The following is a 24,554-nucleotide window of genomic DNA, read 5'->3' as shown; positions in this document are numbered from 1 at the left end:
ACATCTACCCTCTCCCTTTTCCTCTTGCCTTTGTTGACTCTAGAGGACAAGGGCACATCTGAGTACCACAGCCTTCTGCTGCATGGATCTATCAAACACCCCGATCACAGCATGTAACAAGTGGTGGACAGTATTCAGTGGGGCAGTAGATTGCTTCACTTGGCACATCATACATATGTGTATGTGTATAAATATCAGAAGATAGCGATTAATTAATCCATACTAATATAAGTTTTTCTTACTGTAGTATCCTGCAGTATAACTTCACTCATCCTCAGCAACTTTCTAAAAAAAGTGATTAGCTACCGGCCAGTCAAGCATTCCATCATGTAAAATTGCTGTCACTGATCTTTAAGGAAATGTTCAGTTTTCACCAGTATTCTCCAATTTCTTCTCGTAGGAGGAAGGTCAATAGCCCTTTTTTCCTTTCCCCTCTCAACCTCTGCACAGTGTTATCCAGAACATATTACAGCTTCTGCTGGCAGCCAACATAGATTCTCTAAAGTTTGGCACGCTGCTGAACTAAGTTACACAAAATCCACCAGATTTCATGGCTGCAAGAGCCAATATAACCTAAATGACCACAGAGAAATTATGCCTGGAAGAGTGGAAGCAATAGGCATGTTTGGACATGGTATGGTTTCAAATAAACAACTAAAAAAAGAAAAAAAAATATCTTCTTGGTTTAGTTGCAGATGGAAACCTTCACAATGTGCTATTTGCTTCAGTATGGACTCAGGAGTAATCCCATAATTCACTGTGTTGGCAGCTCTTGGAAAGGCGAAGATGAGCTTTTTTCTCTGTGAGTAGTAGAAGAAAGTCATGAAGATATCCATGATGATATTGCCTTCCAAACCAATGTTGTCCTTCTTATTATAGCACCATAGAGATGATGCAGGAGCCTTCATTTGGATCTGCTCTTCAGATGGGAAAATCAGAAGTCTTTCTCCCAGGTTATTCATAGCAAACAAATGGGAGAAGACTTATTAGTTTGATTTCTGTTCAATATCCTGAAATTTGGATAGTTGAATCAGTTTAGGCTAGAAATCAGTCTAGAAATGTTGTGGAGTAACTTCACCAAACCAACTAGTTTTGAGGCAAAGGAAATCCATAGAGTTTAATGTTTCAGCAGTTTCAGTAGTATTGAAAATGTTTCAAACCATCAAAAATGTTTACTTTTTGCCTAGTGGCACTATAATTCTATTATTTTAGTATAATATTTTATATAATGTTAGTCTGTGAGGTGTATGATCATGTCTACACAGACTCACTGATGTTCCCTAGAAATATTACTACCTAATTTGCAGGAACTATTTCTAACATTTTAAATTAATATAAAGTTATATGTGAAAATCAGTTTTGTGATATTTTAAGTTGAATGGAGTTGCTTACGACAGCGTATGCTCCATGTCAAATTAATTTTTTAGTAATACGCTGCACAAAATATCTTTACTTGTCACAGATGGCATAAACAGTAATAAAGTCCATTTGAGACAGTCTGTATTTACTCTGCAGCAATGACTAATTATATGCAGGATACTGACAGGATACGTCATTCCAGAATTTATTCTGGAAATTATTTGATATTTCACTGAATATTGTATGTAGGATAGCCCAAATGGATTTATTAACTGACACTATGTTATAATTGTACCAATCCAATACTCATTTGAGTGATTCATTATAGACAGCTGAAACCAAGAAAATAAATCTGATGGAAAAACGTATGCCTCTAAATACAGTGTGGTACACAGTTACAAATAAAGCATTCTAAAAACATTTCAAAACTTTTTAGTATACAATGCATATCTTCCAAGCCTTAGTGAAGTGCCTAAGAGTACAGCTCTCAAAGAGAATAATGCTGTCTAGTAATTATAGAAAAATAACCTATTAATTTTGTTGAGATTATAAACAAATTACCTCACTTCCATACAATGCAGTGAGGGCAAATAGGAAACTAAAAATCTTTCCAGTGTTTATGTTTCTGGCTATATGTGTCTGTGATATCAGATTTTAACAGAATAGAATAGAATAGAATAGAATAGAATAGAATAGAATAGAATAGAATCATTTCAGTTGGAAGAGACCTGCAATGGTCGCCTAGTCCAGCTGCCTGACCAATTCAGAGCTGACAAAAAGTTAAAAAACATGTCATTAAGGACATTGTCCAAATGCCTCTGAAACACTGAGAGGCTTGGGGCATCGACCACCTCTCTGGGAAACCTGTTCCAGGGTTTGATCATCCTCTCGGTGAAGAAATGCTTCCTAATGTCTAGTCTAAACCTCCCCTGACACAACTTTGAACCATTCTCATGTGTCCTGTCAGTAGATACTGGGGGAAGAGCTCAGAACCTCCCTCGACACAACTTTGAACCATTCTCATGTGTCCTGTCAGTAGATACTGGGGGAAGAGCTCAGCACTTCCCTTTCCACTTCACCTCCTCAGGAAGCTGTAGAGAGCAACGAGGTCGCCCCTCAGCCTCTTTTTCTCCATACAAACTCAAGGTCCTCAGCTGCTCCTCATAGGACATGCCTTCCAGCCCTTTCACCAGCTTTGTTGCCTTCCTCTGGACACCCTCAAGGACCTTCACACCCTTCTTAAATGGTGGGTCCCAGAACTGCACACAGTGCTCAAGGTGAGGCTGTACCAATGCTGAATACAGCAGGGAGATCACCTCTTTTAACTGGCTGGTTGTGCTGTGTTTGATGCACCCCGGGATGAGGTTTGCCCTCCTGGCTGCCAGGACACACTGCTGACTGACTCCTACTGAGCCTGCTGTCACTAGACTTAGTTACTGGAATGCACAGAAAGCATTGCCAGCTTTTAACTGAAAACAAAACAAAAATGGTAGAGATTTCTGTGTGAAATTTTAAAATATCAAACCCAGATATTTCTTTGTCACTTTTTAGCTTTTGTAGACTTGAAATATTACTTTTTAAAACTGATTCAGGCAATGAAAAGTTTAAAATGAAATCTCAAAATGTATATGTTTCAAAGAAAAGAAATATTCTAACATTTCTGACATTACTTTGGTCTCTCTCTGTAGCACGTTTTTGGGGATTTAATGAATATTCTTGAATGCTTCTGATCACCCAAAACCATACTTACTGATGAATAAACTTAGTGAATAAAATAAATGTGCTATAACAGAAAACCTTTTCCCTGTACTGATTGAAATTTTGCTCTTCTGGATTCCTCATTCCTCAGGAACCATGACTTTGAGACAGAAGACAATTCTATGTCCCTTCACCCAAATAGTTTATATTTACAAGATCAGCATTTTTCTGAAGTGAAATCTTCTTAACAGTATTGTTTGGATCAAGACTTTCTATTTGAACACTAATCACTTAATGTTTCCATGGCAGCAAAGTGATGGCGAATCTCTAAACTATGTTGTTTTCAATCCCCATGCCTGGAAAAAGAAGTAATTCCTACTCAAAGATATTTCATTCCTATCCCTAACTAATTCTGCCAGAGTTTTTACTTTTTTCCCCCTATTTGTTGTTACTCAGATATGGTTTTACAAGCCTTAACAGTTCTTGAATTTTGATGGGTTGATAGACACTGACATGGTAATCAGTGCGAGTTTCACTGGGACCTCTCAGCATACTGGTGTTTACATTTAGTATTACCATCTATTTAATCCTAGAGATATGATATGATCAGGAGGTTGCTGGAGTCATTAGACATCTACAACAACTTCAGTGTACTTCAGAGAAGTCACATAATGAAAAGTCTCTGATTATTTCGTTTTTAAGACTTAAAAAAAAAAAGGTGCTTATATGCTTTAAGGTATTTTTAACAACCACGTTTTTAAAAACCAATATACCAGCATATAAAATGAGAAAGAGATCTGAAGCACAGAAATCACAATAGAATCATAAGCAATGAACTAGACTGTTCTCCAAAAGCTATTCAGGTAAGAAGTGGTACAGACACACAGTGGTGCTACCCATAATTGCTTTGTTGGTTACAAAGGAAAACAGAAAGATTACCGATTGTAAATATGCTGCTGAGTAAAACAAATATACACTATTAAAAGAAAGAACAATGCATGACAATCAAATGTTAAATTAATTTACCTCCAAGTCAGGATAACTTCAAAAACATGCAGTTGCAACATGGAGGAGAACGGAGCCTGGGGTGATTAATATCCCTTTGATGTGAAAATTGATTTCCTTAGTGTGAATGCTAAAGTAAGATGAAACAAGGAAAATTTATACTCTTGAGCAAGTGTTTGAGATCATAAAGCACTGGTAGAACATGAACAGATTTTGAGGTGGAGGTTTCAAAATTATTAACCAAATAAAAAGTTGTGTAGGTTCTATTTTGTTCCTCTCCCTTCTTGCATTTGTAGAAGTTGCTGAACAAAAGCACTTAAAAAACTTGTTCAGAAGTCTAAATACTTCTGTAAACAAATGACCAAAATCTTTGAGTAAGTTCATCCTAGTCAGCCATTTTTCTGCAGGAACTGCAAGTTCTCTTGAAAATACTCATGGTCCCATCCATCTCTTTCTGTCTCTGATACCAAAATTGTAGCAGTCATCAGGATTTGTCCCTAACAGGAAAAAGGAGCCACGACAGATTTTTTTCCAGTTTCCTTCTTCTTAGCTATCTTTCAGTTATCTCTTAGTTTTGGTGTATAGAAGTAGAAAAACTCCTGCAGAGATTAGTACCCAGATCAGAACCTCACTGATTGATGCTGCTCCCATGGGTTAAATTTTCTGGGACCCACACAACACCCTTCCACGTGTCTGGAAGCCCTTGCAGCTCCAACAAACACAGCCCAGTTTTTGCAGCAGGAGAGTCCCATAGCCATGTCCCAGGGATTCCCAGTGACAGACATCTTCCTGAGATAATAGACAAGCCAGCCTGGGACCAGAGCACGGGCTGGGATGTTTTGGTAAGGAACTTTCAACCCTCGTTCAGATTAGAGCCCACCTCAGGTTTGTCTTTGGGACATTTTGCACCTAGACTGCAAGGGCTTGTTCCACGACTGAGCACTTGCTTTTCTCCCAGAGGTTTATTTCACCACATACAGTTTTCTAACTGTCATATTAGACTATAACGTTCCACAGACTGCACTGATCCTTTCACAGTTCAAAAGTCTATTTCAGGTTAAGAAACAAACTGATGTCTTTAGAATTTTAAAGTAAATGTTCTTCTTTTCTTCTATTGTGTTTTATTCATAGGTCAACTCATTTCTGTTAAACCTGATGGAGACAGACTGGAGAAGTACATTGCCATCAAAAAATACAAACAATCTGCCAGTGCAAGCACAGAAAAACTAACAGACAACAAACAAAAATTATGGCCAGCTCACCAAAGCTACAGTGGCAGTGGTAGCTCAAAAGCCTAATTCTCTGCCAGACTCCAAGACAGGACAACGGAATAGTGCATGATAGATCTACAGCACACTGTAAGACTTGAATTTGTCTCCATCAGCTCTAACATTCCCACGAGTGCAGTTACTCTTAGAATTATAGAATCATAGAATGCTTTGATTTGGAAGGGACCTTTAAAGGCCATCTAGTCCAACCGCCCTGCAGTGAGCAGGGACATCTTCAACTAGATCAGGTTGCTCAGAGCTCCATCCAACCTTGACCTAGACACTTTCCATGGATGGGGCATCTACCACCTCTCTGGGCAACCTGTTCCAGCATTTCACCACCCTCACAGTAAAGAGTTTTTTCTTTATATCTAGTCTAAATCTGCCCCTTTTTACTTTAAAGCCATGCCCCTCATCTTATCGCAACAGGCGCTGCTAAAATGTTTGTCCCAATCTTTCCTGTAGGCCCCCTTTAAGTACTGAAAGGCTGCAGTAAGGTCTCCCTGGAACCCTCTCCTCTCCAGGCTGAACAACCCCAACTCTCTCACCCTGTCCTCATAGAAGAGGTGCTCCAGCCCTCTGATCGGATCATATTTGTGGCCCTCCACTGGACCCGTTAGAGCAGATCCATGTCCTTCCTGTGTTGAGGTCTCCAAAGCTGGACACAGTACTCCAGGTGGGGTCTCACGAGCACAGAGTAGAGGAGCAGAATCACCTCCTGTGATTCCTGCTGGCCACACTTCTCTTGATGCAGCCCAGGATGCAGTTGGCTTTCTGGGCTGCCAGCGCACATTGCCGGCTCATGTTTCCTATGAAAACATCAAGTGGTCCAGTATCTCTGAGAGTATCTAGGAAAACAGTATATAGGCCATAAATCCCCTAGGTTTTTTTCCCTTGGTGATGTCCTTTTTCTGTCACCTCTCTCAAGGAACAGTCCAACATTAGCGGGGGATTCATCAAGGACAGATGAATGCAACCTCATTGGCTGAGGTTGATTCAAGATATGAAGAAATCCTCAGAGTCTTCATAGTGACCTCAACATAATTACACTGGTTGGAAATTTCTCATGGAAGGCGTCTCCCATTTTAGCTGACATTGTGCTGTTCTTCTCTGGAAATCCTCAGAGTCTTCATAGTGACCTCAAAATAATTACACTGGTTGGAAATTTTCTCATGGAAGGCATCTCCCATTTTAGCTGACATTGTGCAGTTCTTCTCTTACAGTTTTTTAACCTAGAGAATGTTCTAAAAGAACATAAGGGCACTGATAAAACTACACACAAGAGCAAGGACACATTCAGCATTACTGACAGATATTCAGGCTGACACTCTGTTATTAACATTTGCCTTTTTGTGCCTTGCTTAATGCTCTCAGGAGCAATGAAGGTGACGGGGGGATTTCAACCCTGACTGGGTTTATTTGTGCTTCTGACCTTCAAGTGTGTTTTCATTTGGCAGAAAGTAGGTATTTTCAAAAGAGTCAATGGGGAAAGTATTTTAAAATAAAAATTGCAACTGAAATTTTACTTTTAAATGCTGTGGAGATCCAAGTCATGGGTATGAAAGTGTTAATCAAGACTTTCACTACTCCTAAATGAAGTGATCTGAAAAATAAGGGAACAAAGAAGGCTAAATTTCATATACCTGAAAATTGCATTCCAACATCTGCTAGATTGAAAGAACATACCGGCACTGACTTTCCTCCATAGTAATTTGGTCTGTCCCTTAAACTTCTTATTAAGTCCTGGTGATGGCAAGTTGTGACCATTTGTCTGCTAGGTAGTTTATATTTTTCAAAGGAAGCTATCACTTGAGATAATAGAGTTGCTGCTATTAAAATTTGTTTGATTCTATTTTTTAGAGAAAGAGAATGAAAATGTGGCGGTTTTTTTCTAAGATTTGCAGCTACATAAATTGCTATTTGAGCAGCACAAAGTAATTGGCTAGTATGTAAGCTTAAAACACTGGTACATCCTACATTTTCCCTACTCTGATGTCCTTGCTTTTCCACTCCACATCTCCATCCACTTCCCAGTATTTTGGAGGGCACATTTATTTGAATGAATGAGTGAAATAAATGGACCTCAGAGAGCTGAAGTTGCAGACATCAACTCTCAAACTTGAAAATTGAACTGAATCATATATGATATGTTCAGTAATGAAAGATATTTCCAATGTTTCAAACAATAACTGGTGTTTGAAAGTGTGAAAAAATGTAGTATTTCAAATACCTACACTTTTAAGATTAACATGCAGATGAGTTTTCTGTGATTTGGGAAAAGCTATTTACAGAACAAGAGCCTTGTGGAGACACTTTTTCTCTCAAATTTGCTGAATTTGAGAGCTGCAGTGGACAGGCTTCCCTGAATGGTAATTTAGTGGGTTCAGTAAATTTTCACCTTTGTTCTTCAACAAATTTAAGTAAACATAATAATAAAAAAGGCCATGAGTGACTTGCAGAGGCTTTCTCCTGCAGTTTGGAAAAAACTCCCAGTGTCTGTGCCACGGTGTCTGCTCATGGTCCCCTGCCACACAGAGCTGTACACTGACCTAACTCACAAGGTCATCTACTGTGTGCTGCAGTTTCTACATATGAAGTGATTAAAAATTCCCTTAATTACTGCATTTGACTACTCAATATCTTTACAGTTTTTGAATTTGGTATACTTTCACCAGGTTAGGTCAATTTAGGCAAGTATATTAAGGCATCAAAATGCAATTGCAGCTCTATTTCTATAGAGGTGCAGAAATAAAATGAAATAATTCTGTTACAAAAAAATCATTTCCCAAGGAAATGCTGTGACTGATGGGATGAAAGGCTGGCAGATGGCGTGTAGTACATCAGGGTGTGTATGAGCCTGACTTGGTGACTTCAGAAAGCATCTGTCCTGTGGTCAGAGCTGAGGGAGGACACTGGGGCAGCACTCCTCACCCACTGATGGGAGTGAAGACCACCAACCTTGGCAAGGGATGAGCCTGGTTTTAGAGACCTGTGTTCATCAGCAGACAGAATTTTGATGTAGAGAGCTGATGCGAGGAGTTTATATGTGAAATGCACAGGTTTTTTTCATCTGTTGGCAAATGTGTAGCTCAGATAAGAAGTCGACTTAAAAAATCAATGTAAAGAGCCAGGTTTTGTTTCAGAAGTTGGAGATTAAATTGGACAACAGTGTAGCAAAGAGTTTGAGCTGATAAAGAAATCAGATGAAATATGTGGAAGGAAAAGCTTATTTGAATGTAATAGAAAAATTAAATTTTCTTGTTACATTGCCATTAAACTATTGTATTCCCACTGGAGCAAGTAATTCAACTACATAGCTCTCGGCCTTTTACAGGCAATTAATACTCCAGTGAAAATAAGCTGTTCGGGGAGATTTACAGTCACAGCAGAAATTAGTGTAATTCTGACTGCGACTGAAAGATAACCACCATCCTGATGGTGCTTTGTATGCATCTTCCTCTCACAAGAATTTTTGGAGATTCTAGTTAAGACCGTTGTGGCTTCTGCAGGTGTTGACTTGTACAGAAAGGACATCAGCCACCCCTGTTCTGCTGTAGCAGTGCTCTGCACAGGTGAAAGAGGGACTGAAAAGAAACAGAATCAAAGAATGCATGGGTGAATTTAGACTCCTATCAGGAGGCTCAAATCATCACAGTACTGAAGGCTCCGGAGCAGTTTTTTAATTGGAGTAGTGGCAAAAAACCTTTTTTTTGTTTCAAGACAGAGCTGAGCGAATGTAATAACACCTTTTCAGTAGTTCAACTGACTGAATAAAGTCTTTGCTATCAGGTCTTTGTTGCGCTGCCAAAACAAATAATTACTGTATATAATTAATTCCATGCTTCAGTGCTTTGCTGCTGATCTGCAAGACTCGGGAAGAATTTTTTCCGCCTTTAAGGAATAACAAAGCTCCTGAGATTTATTCACATGGCCGCCTTCTGAAGCAGCAGGGATAGACCTCAGCGTGGACCAGTCAGTGGAACTGGGAAAGCAGGACTTTGGTTCCTGCCTCTTTTTTGTGGTTAAACAACTGACCAAATGTGCAAACTGGAAGGGGTTGCTTCCTACAACCAGTTGAGCATTTTATCTGAACAATTCCTGGGACATCCAGTTGGGACTGATTTCTTCTGCCTTCTCCTGTCCTCCTTTAACACACCGAAGAGTTGTTGGTTCTGGTCATTTGTGCTAAAGATCTTAAAAATTTTACAAGCTGCAGCAAGGCATTTGGTGTTACTGAACAATTCCTGGGACATCCAGTTGGGACCGATTTCTTCCGCCTTCTCCTGTCCTCCTTTAACACACAAAGAGTTGTTGGTTCTGGTCTTTTGTGCTAAAGATTTTAAAAATTTTACAAGCTACAGCAAGGCATTTGGCATTCTATGCTCTAGAGGCCAGAGACAATCTCTACTGTACAACCTGCTGTAATAACGCATCCGTGACAATCACTTGGGAGGGTGGAAATGTGCTCAAGAACCAGGCCTACCACTTTCTCTTTCTTAGCAGTTTTTCTCACAGCCCACTTTATGCAGGGGCATCTGCAGACATCTGCTGCTGTCCTCTGCTGAGGACAGGATACTGGGCTACTGCTGTGCACATCACAACCACTGAAACATCTCCTGAACCAGTCTGGGCTTTGACGGTTCTTGGATCTTAGTGCATCCCTTAGTGGTGAGTCTGCCTCTTCAGCAGAAAGCAGTGAGTGTCGCTCAGGCTTCACCTTAAACCTGACTTTTTCAGTCCTAATCCTGGCAACATCAGTCTGCCATCCAGACTTTGACATTTCTCCTTTTCCATCAGGAAGCAGATTAGCAGCAGAAGTAGTACTAGACCTCCTTTTGGTTTGGTGCACCTAGTTTCTCTTCTACCAAAACGCCAGTCACTAAAGCCTTCAATTCTATTGCAACTTGACCAATGTATTAGGGAAAACAGGATATTTTGCTTTCATGTTTTCTTTTGTCTGGAGATGCAGCTTGGGGGCTTCTGAAGCTCTGATAAAGCTTCTGGCCAGAACCTAAATGGGTGGGAGAAGTCTGTACCTCTGACCATACTGGGGATGGGCCTGCATTTAAAAGCCAGGGCAGGGACTCTGTCCTGCAAAATGGAGAATTTGATCTTTCACTTTCATAAAGTTCAAGGGCTCATAACAAACACTAGGTGCGAATCCCTCATTCTGCCCACAAAAGTGTTTTGTTCCCCTTCTTTTGGTCCATCTCTCCAGTCTGCTTAGGAACTGAACACCCCTATACTGCCACCTGCTTTACGTCTCAGAAAGTCAGATACGAAATTGAGGCAACAGGAAGCAGTGGGCTCCCACCTGAACGAGTATTAACTAGTGCAATACTTAGGATTTTATCACAACAGTGTCTCCAAACACCATACAATAATTAAAGATAACACTGATTGCAGCCTCAGGGCAATATATTAAAAAAAAACCCACCTGATTTCAAGACTCTAATAGAGAGCAACTCTGCAAGTAGTTTCATTAACTGTATCACTATTCAATGCAAATAACAGCAGAGTCTGATCCTAAATGGGACCCCAGGAGTGTAACTGCCCAGATTATAACACACATCATTCTGACCATACTATTATTTCTTTAAAATTTGTCAGAGTTGACATTCGTGCTCTCCTTGAAACGTAACTCTTCTGTCATCGTGTTCTGGTGACTCATCATTCAAGCTACTCTAATGATTCATAATAGCCAAGTGTTCTCTCAAATTAAGGGTACAAATAAATATGATTTTGGAGCACAGTTTTATAACCTTTTCCTAGACCAAATTTACTCCCTGTGTTACTAGAATCTGTTCTTGAGAACTTAACATCTTGAGAGTTCATACAGGCAAGAATGATTCAAGCAAACAGTGGGCTGAGAAAAGCATGTGCTCACATACATAGAGATGGATCAAACTTTTTTGGTTTGATTTTGTTTTTTTTTTTTTCGTGTGTGTGTAAAGGATTTACACTGAGTCATCAGAGTATTGGACAAGTGAGGATCTTCAAATTTTCTGTGTATAAATATTTTTAAAGTGTCATAGCCATCACAGTTGTAGACCATGGGTTGAATTCATGATTGCTGCGTAAAACTGGAAGCTGGGTAGAAGACTGGTTTTAAATGATGCTTTACATACTAGCTGTCTCTAACTCTGAGAAGGCAATGCTACGTGGGAAGATATTTCAAGCATTTTGAAGACTGAGAAATGCCCGTTACCAACACTTTTAATGGTAAATGCATTGTTCTATGACCTCTTTGACTTCACAGACATGGATTCCAGCAGCATATTGCCACAGAAACTGATGCTTTCATTTTTCTAGCTATGGTAAAAATGTAACTGCTGCAGCTCTCTAATCTTAGGTTGAGGATTATAAAAATTTTCCTGTTAGGTGAAAGAAATTATTTATTCTAACCTTTAGGACACACCATAATATAACAAGAAAGTCTGAAGGAAGAGACCATGGCTTTTGCACGGCTTTTTTTTCCTCTTTTATAAGTATGTTTGTGCCTTTCTTCTTCCTCCTCATCCCAAAACATGCCACTAGGGAAAAGGAGAAAGATCTGAATTTTCACTAAGGCTAATTCAAGTGGTACTAATAGCATAAAGGCATTTATCTGCATAAAATGGATTTAAATAGAATTTGCTCTCAAATGCCCAGAGAGTTTAAAGTGGTGTTTAGAATGGCTGAGACTATTTCTCATGGCACATTGTAATTAAGCTTCTCATTCTTTTTACACGTGGCCAGCGGTAAGAAGAGCTCTGTAAAAGCTGATTTTTGACCATCTGCTCTTTTTTTCAAACATTGCCTGTTCTTTTCAGCCCTTCATCCTGGGCCTGAGAGCAGATAATTCCCTTTAAGTCTTTCTTACAGCATTTGCTACCAGAGCAGTTCACCAATTCTCCTTTGAAAGGCTGCAAGGAAGTGCTCTGCAGCATAATCACGTAATCCAGATCTCGAGCCAGACAAGTTGTTTGTGTTAGACACCTACCTAGAATTAAAGCCCGACTAAGAATCCTTTTCTTGAAAGGAGTAGCTAATACATAAGGTCACTTAAAAAGAAAAAGCTTTTCTTATCTAAGAGGGCATCGTAACATTCTTGCTTCTCTCCTGCCCAGATAAACACCGTACAGCATGGTTTAATCTAAAACTCTCCTACCCTGAGCATGTGGTTTTTTCGTAGGTGTTTGGCCCATTCAGGTGCAGAGGGAGAACATGGTCTCTGCATTGCTGAAGTCCCACTCCAGCACTGGCCTCCTGGTACCCTGGGGTTCTCCGCAGTGAGGTCTTCCACGTTAATGAGATGCAGCGCAAGGCAAAGGCGCCTGAGATTAGCCTGACATCTGCTCACATGTGCTGAGCAGGGAAATCAGCAGACGGCTAGCATAATTAGCTTTATCCGCCTTATAAAAAGCTTTGTGGCATTCTGGAAGAGTTAAACTTCTGAGTGCAGTAACGCTCGGGATGTATGAAAGATTTTTAGGGAGGGTTTTTTTCTTTCTTTCTGATACTTCCCCCAGATGCTGATAAAAGCCTCTCCCTATAGACCACATTTGTATCTCAGCTCTCTATTTTTCTCTCTAGGGCTTCTTTCCTACCAGTGTAAAATATTGCCTAGCATTTCTGTCTCACCCTAGTCAAGTTTAGGCTGTTAGTAACACTGCCTTCAGGGTTTATAAAAATTTACCAGTGCTATTGAGAAAGGTTATGTAATTATATGGGAGGAAGAGAAAGTTGGATGCCATGATGTGATATGAATATTACAATAGGAGGTAGCACTGTGTTGAAAGCCAAATAGATAGATGGGCAGTGTTCAATATTACTGCAGAAACTTTTTAAAATCAAGGTTTGCTTCTTCCAGAAGTGAAGTGAAAAAAAAAACTTCTTTAAAAATCTGAAGTACAGACAAGTTCAGCCATAGCCTCTCTCCCATAGCAGCAATTTGCCCCCTTAAAACTTCATGAAATGGCCCCCTGTTTTCTGGGTACCTGCTAGTCACAGCTGCCAGAATGTCCAAGTCCTGGACAAATAGCCAGAGTAGAAGAAAACATCACCCATGAATGCACGGCAGAGTTGAAAGCATCTTAAATACACCCAACTACTGATGGATACCATGTACAGTCTGACTTCAGGAACTCGCCAGGTCTTCCTCTACCAGATCATAGAATCATCTAGGTTGGAAGAGACCCTTGGGATCATCGAGTCCAACCATCTACCCTACTCTACAAAGTCCTCCCCTACACCATGTCCCTTAGCACTGCAAGGACTAAGGGATTTACCAAGGCTGGCAGTTCTGACTCTAAGAGAAGATGGATCAGGCAAGTAATTTTCAGAAAAAGATAAATTCATCCCGAATGCAATGAAAGAGAATGATCAATAAAGTCAGTGAAGACTTTCCTCCTTAGACTTTCTTACTGAGAGATATTTAATACTGAACCTTGCTGACATACAGCTCAAATTGTGACTGGCCTGTACTTGAACAAAGAATTAAAGTTTTTGAGCATTTAAAGAAAAGTAGGAAAGTATAGAAAGACAGCGTTACTAGAGTTTTCAGGAGACAATCATTAATTAACTCAGGCCACCTAGTCAGCTGTGGAGATTTGCAGTCTGATATTAAAGGTCCCATATTGATATTGAGCCAGAGTGAAGCTTGCAACGTAAAGCTCAGTGCAGGTTTTCTTCATAGTCTGTTAAGGATCAGTCTCATTACTGATTAATTGTTAGGCATATGCTGCTCTGGTAATCATCGTTACTGTGGGCAGAATTTCCTGATGAATCCTAGAAAAAGTCAATGGTGCAGCCTTTGGCCACCCTAAAAACAGATCTGGGAAATTCAGGTCTGCATCTGGAAAATAAATAGGATAGCGTTGCTGGAGCCACTGAAAAATTTTATCGCCCATGAAAGGCAGCATAATAAAACTTCTCAAAACAGGAGTGAGAGTAGATGCTCAGTTATTTGGACAACACTTTACCAAGTAGTTGTACCCGTAGAGAGCTTTTCAGCACATCAATTCAGTGTTTTCCCTCCACCTTCACAGGGGTCTTTGTTGGCAGAAAACACCAATCACAAAGGCTTCTGCTTTTGTCAAAAGTTATAACAAGCTTTCATTGCCTTTCTCTCTCTTTCTGTGCCGAGCAGTTACACGCTGTAAAAGGTCTCCTACATGGCTGTCAAACGCATGGTGTCCCTTTCCTTCTGGACGAGCACAGAGCCCTAACAACATGATTTTTATTTTTCTCCTTAGAAAAAGGAGACAGGCATAGGCAACTTCCAGGTGGGAGAAATCAGAAAATCAGACTGAACCTTAGAATAGATGCAAGTGTAGATGGATATTCTAAGGCAAATCATCTTTACCCAGTAACCCTGCATTATGGACTCCAGCCTTAGGACAGTTGTGGTGAACTCTGCCGTCTCCAGACACAGTTTCCTTTAAGTGGAAGGCATTAACTCTGTAAAGCTGTAGGAATGTTCAGCATTTCAACACCAAAGGGAAAAAAATAATATTGTGCAGCATCTTCCCTTCCTCATTGCCTGATGTCTGGCACTTTGAATGCATATTTAAGTGAACCTCACACAAGGAAGCGTCTATTTACCTGTATGAGCTGCTTATTGCCTCATATGCTCCTTTGTCACAAAAAATACCCTTTAAGTCTTCTAGGATTTAAATAGAAGAATAAATACGTCTTTAGACTAAAACTGTACATAAAGACTAGCTCAGCTCAATATCTTAGTGTTGGCAGAGTATAAGCAAGCAGCATCAACAGGCCAAAAAATGGACTTTCAAAGGAGCATTTCTTCTCTTTGCTTCCTCTCCTCTCCTTTTCTCTCCTGCTTGACTTCTTCAACATGAGAATTTTGAATAAGAGGTTATTAAGTTTTTCCAGTTTACGCTTTTTTTTTTTTTTAAAATGGACACAGAAGTGCACCAAAGCATAAATAATCACTAAGCCATGAGCTACTAGTTAACATCAGCTTGCATAATGAATAAAGGCTAATATGAGAAGTGAAAGGAGCCAACTGACAAAGTGTAAAACTGGTGCTGACGTAAAAGGAGGTTCAGGAAAGGCATGTGAGTAACCAGAACACAGCCTTCCACGCAATAGTGGTGCATCTTTTTTACTATTAATGCACTTTCTAATAATAGCAGTTTAACACTTTTAAGGCTGGGATATTTCAGACTGCAATTGTTGAGAGTTTGTTTTCCTTTTAATAGAAAACTCCACGTGGATTTTGCTTCAGAGCACTATAATTCTGGTGCATTATCAATTTATTGTGGCTATTTAGTCTAAGGGCTAAAGTATGCTCTAGCAAAAAGGAAAGTTTAAAAACAGATTTGGAGAATAATAACAGTATAGATTGCATCATTAGATTTTTTAAAAAAGATTTTTAAAAAAGATTTTAAAAACCATTTTTAAAACCATTTTTTAAAAAACATCCCGTCTTTCCAAATAGTCTAAACACAGTTTGACTTATAGTTATAATCTCAATGGACCTTCAAGTGGATTTGCCTCTCATTCTGGGAACTAAAAATAAGTGAATTTCCTCAAATATTTGTTGAAATTTTTAAGCAAGTTTTCTTGACTGTCTTTTCAGCCTCTTGATATTTCCTTTTAACAACACCATTTTAATCCTTATTGATATTATCTTTTGTTAGTACTAGAGAACGTTACTGGATCACTGAGAAAATGACATTCAGTCACAAAAGTTTGACCATTTACTCACAGAATCGCAGATTCTCCATCATTTAGTCCTTGAGGTCCTCATGTCCATGATGTCTGCTGACAGTTTACTGACAAACATTGAGCCAACTCCTTGCTAGCAGGGTATGGGAAGGCTGTATAGGATCTATAGGCAGCCTGAGCTGCAACATGCCCTGCACAGCAGTGTCCACAGAGAACAGGCACCACAGGTAATACAGGTAGCCCAAGACGCTGATGCTCACCACCTGATACTTATTAATCTGGACCACACCTGAAGTATTCTGATAGTAAAAACCTGATAAAATGGAGAATACTTTCCAAATATATATTCTATGTGTTTGATTAATGTAGAAAATGAAATGTGGAAGCATTTTCCCTCTTTTACAAGGTCATAAATTTCTTAAGTCTTAACTAAGACATTCTGCAGGACTAATTAACAAAAAAAAAACCTTATTTCAACTGAATGAACTATACAACTGAATAATGTATATGTATGTTCTTGAAGACTATTTCCCACAAAAATCAATTTAAGACAGGAAAATATCAGTGTTTTGCATGTATGTGTGTGTGCGTGCATTGCATCTCTAGTTTGGGTTAAGAGTTAAATTTTATAGAAGAAAAAAAAATTATTTGAATTTTTTGAATAGTGGTTTTGCATGAGACTATGATTAAAAGCTTATTTCTAACTGCAAGCCATGTGCTGAGTAGTGATTCACATTTGAAAATAATTCCTGATTTAACTGCCTCTGTTAGTACTTGGAAATAAAAACTGAAACAAGGAAAGAAAGCAAAAGAACATTCCCAAACTAACTTCTTGCTAGAGCTAGATAAAACACATACCTGAAAAGTCTTGCATTCTTTCCTAAATACACACCCATTTCTAGAAGTCTTCATAGTCACCCAAGCCTCCTCTGATTGCTTGAGCTGACCCATGGGTTCAGAAGCAGCCAAAGCCCATCAAGCCTTTGGTGGCTGCCACATCTGGGCTGCAGCCAGGAGCTTTGTTACAAGGCTCTGCAGAACCTCAGAGGTATCTGTGCCTGCAGATGAAGCCTGTCAAGGAGGTGCTCTGCCCTTGATTCCCACCACCTGTGGAAGGGTCTGCTCCTGGGCTGGTTTGCTGGTGGGGCCATGAACCCAGAGTGTTTCTCTCCGTCGTGGGCTGGGTGCCCTGGGAGGTGGGTTCCAGTGTGTGTGCAAGGCATGTGAGCTTGGTTTAGGGGGCATTTCAGTCACAGGAAAATGCACAGCAATACCCAAGGTGACCATTCCCATCAGAAGCAGCATCTAATCAAAGACAATGATCATCTGCTGGGCACAAATGGTCAGGTAGAGTCACGTGCCACCGAGGCCAGCCCAGCTCTGCATGAAGCTGGTAGTCACTTCATGTTGATTAATTCATGGGGTTGGAAGTGAAATGAGGTTAGACTTGGCAAGTGAGCCCGAGTGATGGGAAGGAAAAGGAAAGAAAATCAAAGTGGTTAAATCCAACAAACAAAAAGACCATGGAAGTAGATCCAGCTGATGTTGAACTTAGCTGTGAGTCTCTTTGGACTCCATACGAGCATAGAACTGGGAGAATCTTCACTGTTATGGGCCCAGGTTTGCTTTGATAACCACATCGAATCAGGGGTAAAGATCAACACTAGATCTTGGCATTACACAAGATTTCAAAGTGGAGAGTTCCCAAAGGGAGGAAGATGAGGATGGGGGAACAATTTTAAAGTCACCCTTTCCCAATTAAGCATATCTGCCCATATCACCCCATATCTGCCAGCCGATGTGGTGTGTAAGCTAAATAGCAATTACTCCCTGGTTTTCAACATTGTTTTCTGAGCTGTTTCACAGATCAACACCTGTATCACAGGAACATAAGCCCTGAAGGTTTTTCACTGATTTAGGACCAGGCATACTTCCGCACCTCTCATCTCCCTTTCCCCTCTCCTGCCACTGCCCAGGCTCCTGACAGGAGCTTGTTTAACCTGTCCTGATGCCAAAGGCCTTCAAACACCTCACCACCAGGAAACTTCCAGCTCTTCCTCTGGCAGGTGAAAAAAGGGCAATATGAAACATCAATTCCTAAGGAAATGGTTCATTGCTTTGTATTTCTTGTGGTATGTATCTATTCAACAACCTTTGGAGAATGAGCACGGTTTGCCATTTTTTGATATACTGCAATCTATTCATTATCACATCAGTTTTGGCCATATAGGTAAAGTTCTAGTGTATTAGAAATAGCTCGATCAAATGAAAAGTTATGAAATCCCTTAAGTTTATGAAGATTATATTGTTGAGCTGTTACTTGCAAAAAAAAAACACCCTGGTCCCTTTCTGCCAAAAAAACAGCTGTAAAATCTCAATTCTCAAATATACAATTCTGAAGTTTTAATTTTACTGAACATGATCTTATTCCAGAAGCTAAATACATTATTGATAGTATTGCACAAGATCTAAAGAATTAGCCATCTAAAAGAAGACTGGACAATAACATTTAATTTTAATGTGTTTTAAAAAAACACTCATGTGAAAGTGCATGTGATTTAAATTATCATTGTGTTTATCTCTGCCTAGTCCTAAAAAAGCCCAAACAATGTCATCAAAGAAATTAAAACAATGCACCTGGACTGCATACATTTTCACTCTTGAAGCAACAGAAACAAAGGCAAAAGCTTTTTCTTAAACAAATGTGTGTGAGTTCATCAGGTTTTTCTGAACAGGTAAATACATACAGAAAAATCAGATGAAATAACACATGATAACCCCCATTCAGAAAACTGAGATTCAGCGGCAGGCAGTGTTTGCCTCATTTGTTCCCCACTGCTATTGTAGGTGGCAGTATTTTGCTGTAAACTAATGAAATTTCTTCTCAGCTAGATAAATTCACTGCTGAGTCTCAGCAATTCCAGAACAGAGCCCATCTGGGTATTTAATCAGGAGGAGACAAAGTCATCTCACCTGGATATAGAAGCATTTGAAGTACTTGCGAGAGGGAGAGAAGACACAATGAAGGTACAGTTCCCTTTCCTCAGCTGCTTTATGGTGGGAATATTTCTCATATTCAGAAGAAAAAATGTATTGTGATTCATGAAAAGCAGATTGACCTGAGGAAACACATTCCCACCTACAACTCATGCAGGGATGCTTAAAGGTGATTCCACAACAAACTGCCTTCTTTGCAAATAACACAGTTTTCTGCCCAAGCATTGCAGGGTCTTGTCTATGCTGTAGTCACCCTGGGGCAAGGCCATCTTCCACATCTATGGCAAGATATTATGATATGAATAGACAGACATTCACTTTTGGGGAATCTGCTCAGAAAGAAGATCAGTTAGACTTGCCATTGCATCTTCAAAGGTTAAATGGTAAGACTTTCACATAAGAGCTTATCTCCCCCTTGAATGGTACCAGATGGAGTCAAGGACTGAAGCCCTACTGTGTGCAACGTTCTTACACTAGCAGAGCCTACTCAGAGCTTTCCAGAGGAGGTATGGATGCACTGACAGCGATGTTTGAAAATGATAATGTCATTTAAGGCACTTTTCCAGACCTCTTGAAAGTACTCCATCAGTCCCCAACATCCCGCAGTGCACAGGTTGAAAACATCCAGTCTGGAGCTCTCACTCCTGTTACTGGAGTGCTCTCCTGCTTCCCAGGAGACAGCACAAGCTCAGTGCTCACAAAGAAAAAGAGAAAAAAAGAAAGCTGGATAAAAGCTTCTTTCTGTCTGTAGTGCTCGTTCTCTTTTGTATTCTTCCTGCTGGAGGCACACAGATTGGGTGGTGGGGCTAAACCAGCAGGCACTCTCCCAGTGGAAAATACCTATTTTAATTGCCTCTACTTACAGGGATAAAATGATAAAGTTCTGTTGGGTGGCTGGGTGGAGAGCAGTTAGGTCAGATGCCTTGGAGATGCAAGATGAAGAGAGAAAAAAAAAGATAAATCACAGCTGGAGGAAAAAGGAAACAGCAACAGGCAAAGTCTGATGTTCCAAGCGTTGACCAGGATCCACCCAAACTTTGTGGAGGTGCTAGAACAAGTGGTCTCTTCTGATTGATTTGACCAACTTTGAATGCCTTCCATAATTCTGTTAATGAATGCCCAGCAGTGTCACCGTATTTATTTACAGGAGTCTGCCAGTTTCTGAAGTAATTGGATCACAGTAAATTGCATTCCTTCCAGCATGATCATCCCACACACTCCCACTTTGTGACCCAAAAGTGAACAGTGCCTGGGAAAGGCTATGGCATCCTACTCTAACTATCAGCTAGTCAATATTCAACAAAGTAAACAATTTTTCTTACATTTCTGGTTTCTCCCAACTTTTCCTGCCAGCCTGCAACTCAGTGGCACGCCAATAGCTCTTTATCATCTCCTTTAATTTTCACCATCCCATGAATGCCAGCCTACTAGTTGTCACTTATCATCATTTTCATGCAATAAAATCACGTTGGGCTTTTATCAACTCATACATGTCACATCACTGGCATTTGTAAAACAACATTCAACACATTTACTTGAATGTCTGCTCTCAGAATGGATGGACAGTCCCTGGAAAGCACATTTCAATGTCATATATACATAATAACTAGGAAAAAAACCACCACAATATTCATAAGATGTTTCTGGTGAGTACAAATGGCACTAGGGATGTCAGATATTAGCACACACATCTGCTATTACTGTGACTGATTAGGAAAATTGAAATTAATATACATATTGACTAAATGCTAATAGTTTTGTGGAGTTTTATTTTTAATTCTTTATTTGCTGGCTCTGTGGTATCATGTGAAGCCTTCCCCAAAGGCAAGCACATTCATTTAATAGTAAGCAGTTAAACATTTCAAATGGCTTCAGAGACAGTCCATAACAATAAAAAAGATATACTTAATCTGGATATGCGTATTTCATAAATTTCTCCAGGGTAGTCCATTCCCACTGTAGCGTTTTGCCAGCTTAAATGTCAGCACAGCTGTCTTTATCTTGCCCCCTGGGTACTAGTGTTCCTCCTAATGTTTCAGGGGGGAAATAGAAAGGGGAACTTTGGTACAAATCATTTTAGGTTTTAAAAGAAAAGAGATGTCACATCCAGGATTGTTAACAAAGCTTTTCACTTATTTGTAGGTCATTTGTGGAAGGGCCCTTATTTCTCAGGCTTCTGAAACAATTCTTTAGGTCTATTAGCATCAATAAAGCTCAGTAGCACACATAAAGGTTGAAAAACAATTAAGTCTTTGAGCCATTAACATGACTCTTGAAACATTTGGTGTTATACTGCAAATATTTAACCTGATGGCACCAGACAGCTTTTCCATACAAATTCTGCCCTTAAGCATTCTGGGGATTCCTTTTTAATGAGTGTTGGACCAGGTGGTTTTTATTGTCTGTTGCTTATAGGAAGCCTCCCTTTTCAGTGCGCTATCTTGCAGACAACAAACACATGATGCTGGAGGTGTCGTTTCAGCCCATTGTAGGTACCACCTACTCCATAACACCACATGGCACAGAGTCAGTGATAAGGAAGCCAGTAAGCACAGGATTTTAGGGCTCTTTTACCAACACTGTTTAATGTTTGCACAGAAATTATTCTAGCAGATAGTTCCACCCCATGCGCCTTAAGGTTAAGGAAGGCCATTTGGTACCCATGATTTTGTGCTGTGGGTGGAGGTAGCCTGTGAGCTTCTGTAGGACATGGAGGTTGGAGACAGTACCTGAAGACACCTACGGACTTCTCCGTGACAGCAGCACTTCCACTGCTGCTCTTCTGGGCTCTTGTCTGTCCTAGGGATGATTTAGGATGCATCAAAGCCGTTCAAGCCCAACTGGAATACATTGCCACATCAAGAAAACATCTGGATATCAGAAATATCAGCTTTTTTTCCCCATTTGCATCTCCAGCGCAGTCACAAAGGCCAGCACGGAAGAGAGATGGTGCAGTGACATCATGTTGCCTTTCCAGGAACTAGCAACTGTCTAACAGACAGATTTAGAGATCAGAGTAATTTTAACTTTGAGGAACGTCTTAAAATTGGCTGTCATTATAACTCTGCACCACACCAAGAGCGCTACAGTTATTGCTCAGGCATTCCTGACACACGCAAGAGCTTATTTTGGAGACCGTATTATTAAGCCTGAACTTGTAAGTTACTGCGCAGCAAGGGAACAGTGTTGGGAAACTAATATATAGCTAGGCCACAGTTAATCACAAAGGTCTACCGTAGCTGTGCTTTATATATCTCCTAAAGCCTACCTCAAGTAAATGAATATAGACAGAGGCATTTTTTTAACCGGGAGGCACTAAATTAAAGTCAAAAGAATCGATTCATTTTCAGGATGTACGGGGCTGTTCTTAATATTTTACAGTATGAAAAGATCGGCTTTATTTAGCCTTGTTCTAAATTGCAGTGAATGAATGTGATGGAGGATTTTCCAGAGGGGGGAAAGAAGGAGGAGCAGGGCTAACAGAGGCATTGACCTTCCATACCTGCATGCACCGTACCCTTTTCACCCAGCAGAGCTTCTGGCAAGGCTCAGTAGCAGGATACGGGATGGAGGATGGGGGCAACCTCCGTGTTGGGTGTTCTCTATAGTGGCCTGGCAGCCCTGCAGGAGGCATGGGGGGCTCCAGCCTGCTTCATCCAGGAAGGACGAGGCCTGTATGGTGAGGAGATCTTATTTTCTTCTCGTTGCTGGGGTGACTGGATCCAATTTTCGTTAACCTGCTGGGAAGCTTTGAGCTGGCTTTGCTCACAAGCCTTCTCCTCTGCTGCCAAGGACCAGACCTGCTTTACTTCTTGTGCACCTGGAAGAAAATCAAGGTGAAATTCATTAAAGTTATGTAACTAGGTAAGACTAAATCTAATCACAGCAGATCCTCACTCACTGTTTTCTCCTTTTTAATTACTCCTGGGTACCCGTAACACATCACAGAGCTGGCACTGTAAAGCACAATGTTACTCCATCTTTTGATGGTTTTGTTGATGTGCCAGTACCTTTTATTCACCAAGACGAGTAACTGGGGATCAGAGCAGAAGTGGGAATCTGGTCTGCAGATGCTATATATTCTCTGAAATGTTCTTTTTGGAGGGAGAAAAACAAACACAGGAGGGATTCATAGCTTTCTGTCGTTGGAGTTTGGTCTGCCACAAACAATAGTCAGTCAACTGTCAGATAATCAAAAGCTAAAGAAATCTGGATAGGTTTTGCAGGAAACCACCTGCAAAATACAGATCATAATGCAGAAAGCCTTTTTTACAAATGAATAAACAACCCCCTTCTTTTTCTTAGCAGCACCAAATCAATACTTCTGCTCCCAGGGGCTATGCAGCTTTCCTTAAAGTCTTCATAGGGAACTATGTTATGGCTATGTCTTCACCATGATGCACCACAAACAACGTTCCAACATTTCATATGACAAGGCACATCACAGTAGGACAATCAGGAATGAATGGGAAGGCATGTTGCCATAATCCACCATTAAGAACAGGATGGAGAAAGGATTTCTCTAGTATGTAACCATCCAATAATTCATAATTCATGCACAAAACTCCAATTTAAAAAAACCCACCCTGAATCTAGAAACCAATGTAATAATTACAGTGGCAATAGATATATAACTATCAGATGATTGCTGGCACAGGGCTTGAGTGACTGATTAAAGACAATTATTCAGATCTGGCTATAATGTTTGCTTAATTACATATACACTCCTAATCCACACAAAGATAGGTACACTTATAGCAGAGTTACAGTATTACTTTCTTGCATTGCTACTTGATTAATAGCTATTATGAGTTTGTACCGTTTAAACATTACATATTCAGTTCCAACTTTAAGAGATGTTCAGCTTTCTCCCTAATAAATATTCCTTTTCAACACAGCAAATAAAAAATGTGACTGTTCACCCTTTAGAACAAGTGCATCTCAGCTAACACATCTGTATAGTAAACTGACACAGGAATGTCAGTTATGCTCCCCAAAAGAATTTTAAAAGTCATAAAGGTGTCTTTGCTTTGTATTTTGTTTTTCCTCTGTGTTTTGAATTGTATCAGTCCTTTCTTACACAAATAAATTGCTTGAGTATAATTATGATCCATTTGTTTGGTGCTACAAAAATGCGGAGGAGGAAGAGAGTAAAGCAGTGACTGCAAGAAAAAAATGAGAGAGCAATGGTTATGGACATTTGAAATCTGGACAATACAATAAAAACTATAGCTTTTATCATGAAAGGTCTTAAAATAAAACGTTGAACAAAAGATAATTTCAAAGCAATTCTGCTACTGTCTTTCAATCTCAGTAGAGGGTATACAGCACTTCTGGGATTCTCCTGTTCTCCTTAAGCAGCAGTTCCAGATTGGAGGGTATTCATCTGTTGTGCCATGAGCTATTCAGAATGACAGCTGTTCAGGAAAAGTCCACAAGAATACTTCAGCAAACTGCTCTGTAACTGCAGGTGAAATCACACAGAAAAAAAAATGAAATAAAGTTGTAAACCTTGAGGATATCTGAATAATTTCTGCTACTGACCAAACCAAC

This window comes from Calidris pugnax, unplaced genomic scaffold, assembly GCF_001431845.1.
Source record: "Calidris pugnax isolate Ruff unplaced genomic scaffold, ASM143184v1 scaffold182, whole genome shotgun sequence".
Lineage (NCBI taxonomy): Eukaryota > Metazoa > Chordata > Aves > Charadriiformes > Scolopacidae > Calidris > Calidris pugnax.
The sequence above is the reverse complement of the archived record's forward strand: the minus strand, read 5'-3'. Positions refer to the sequence as shown.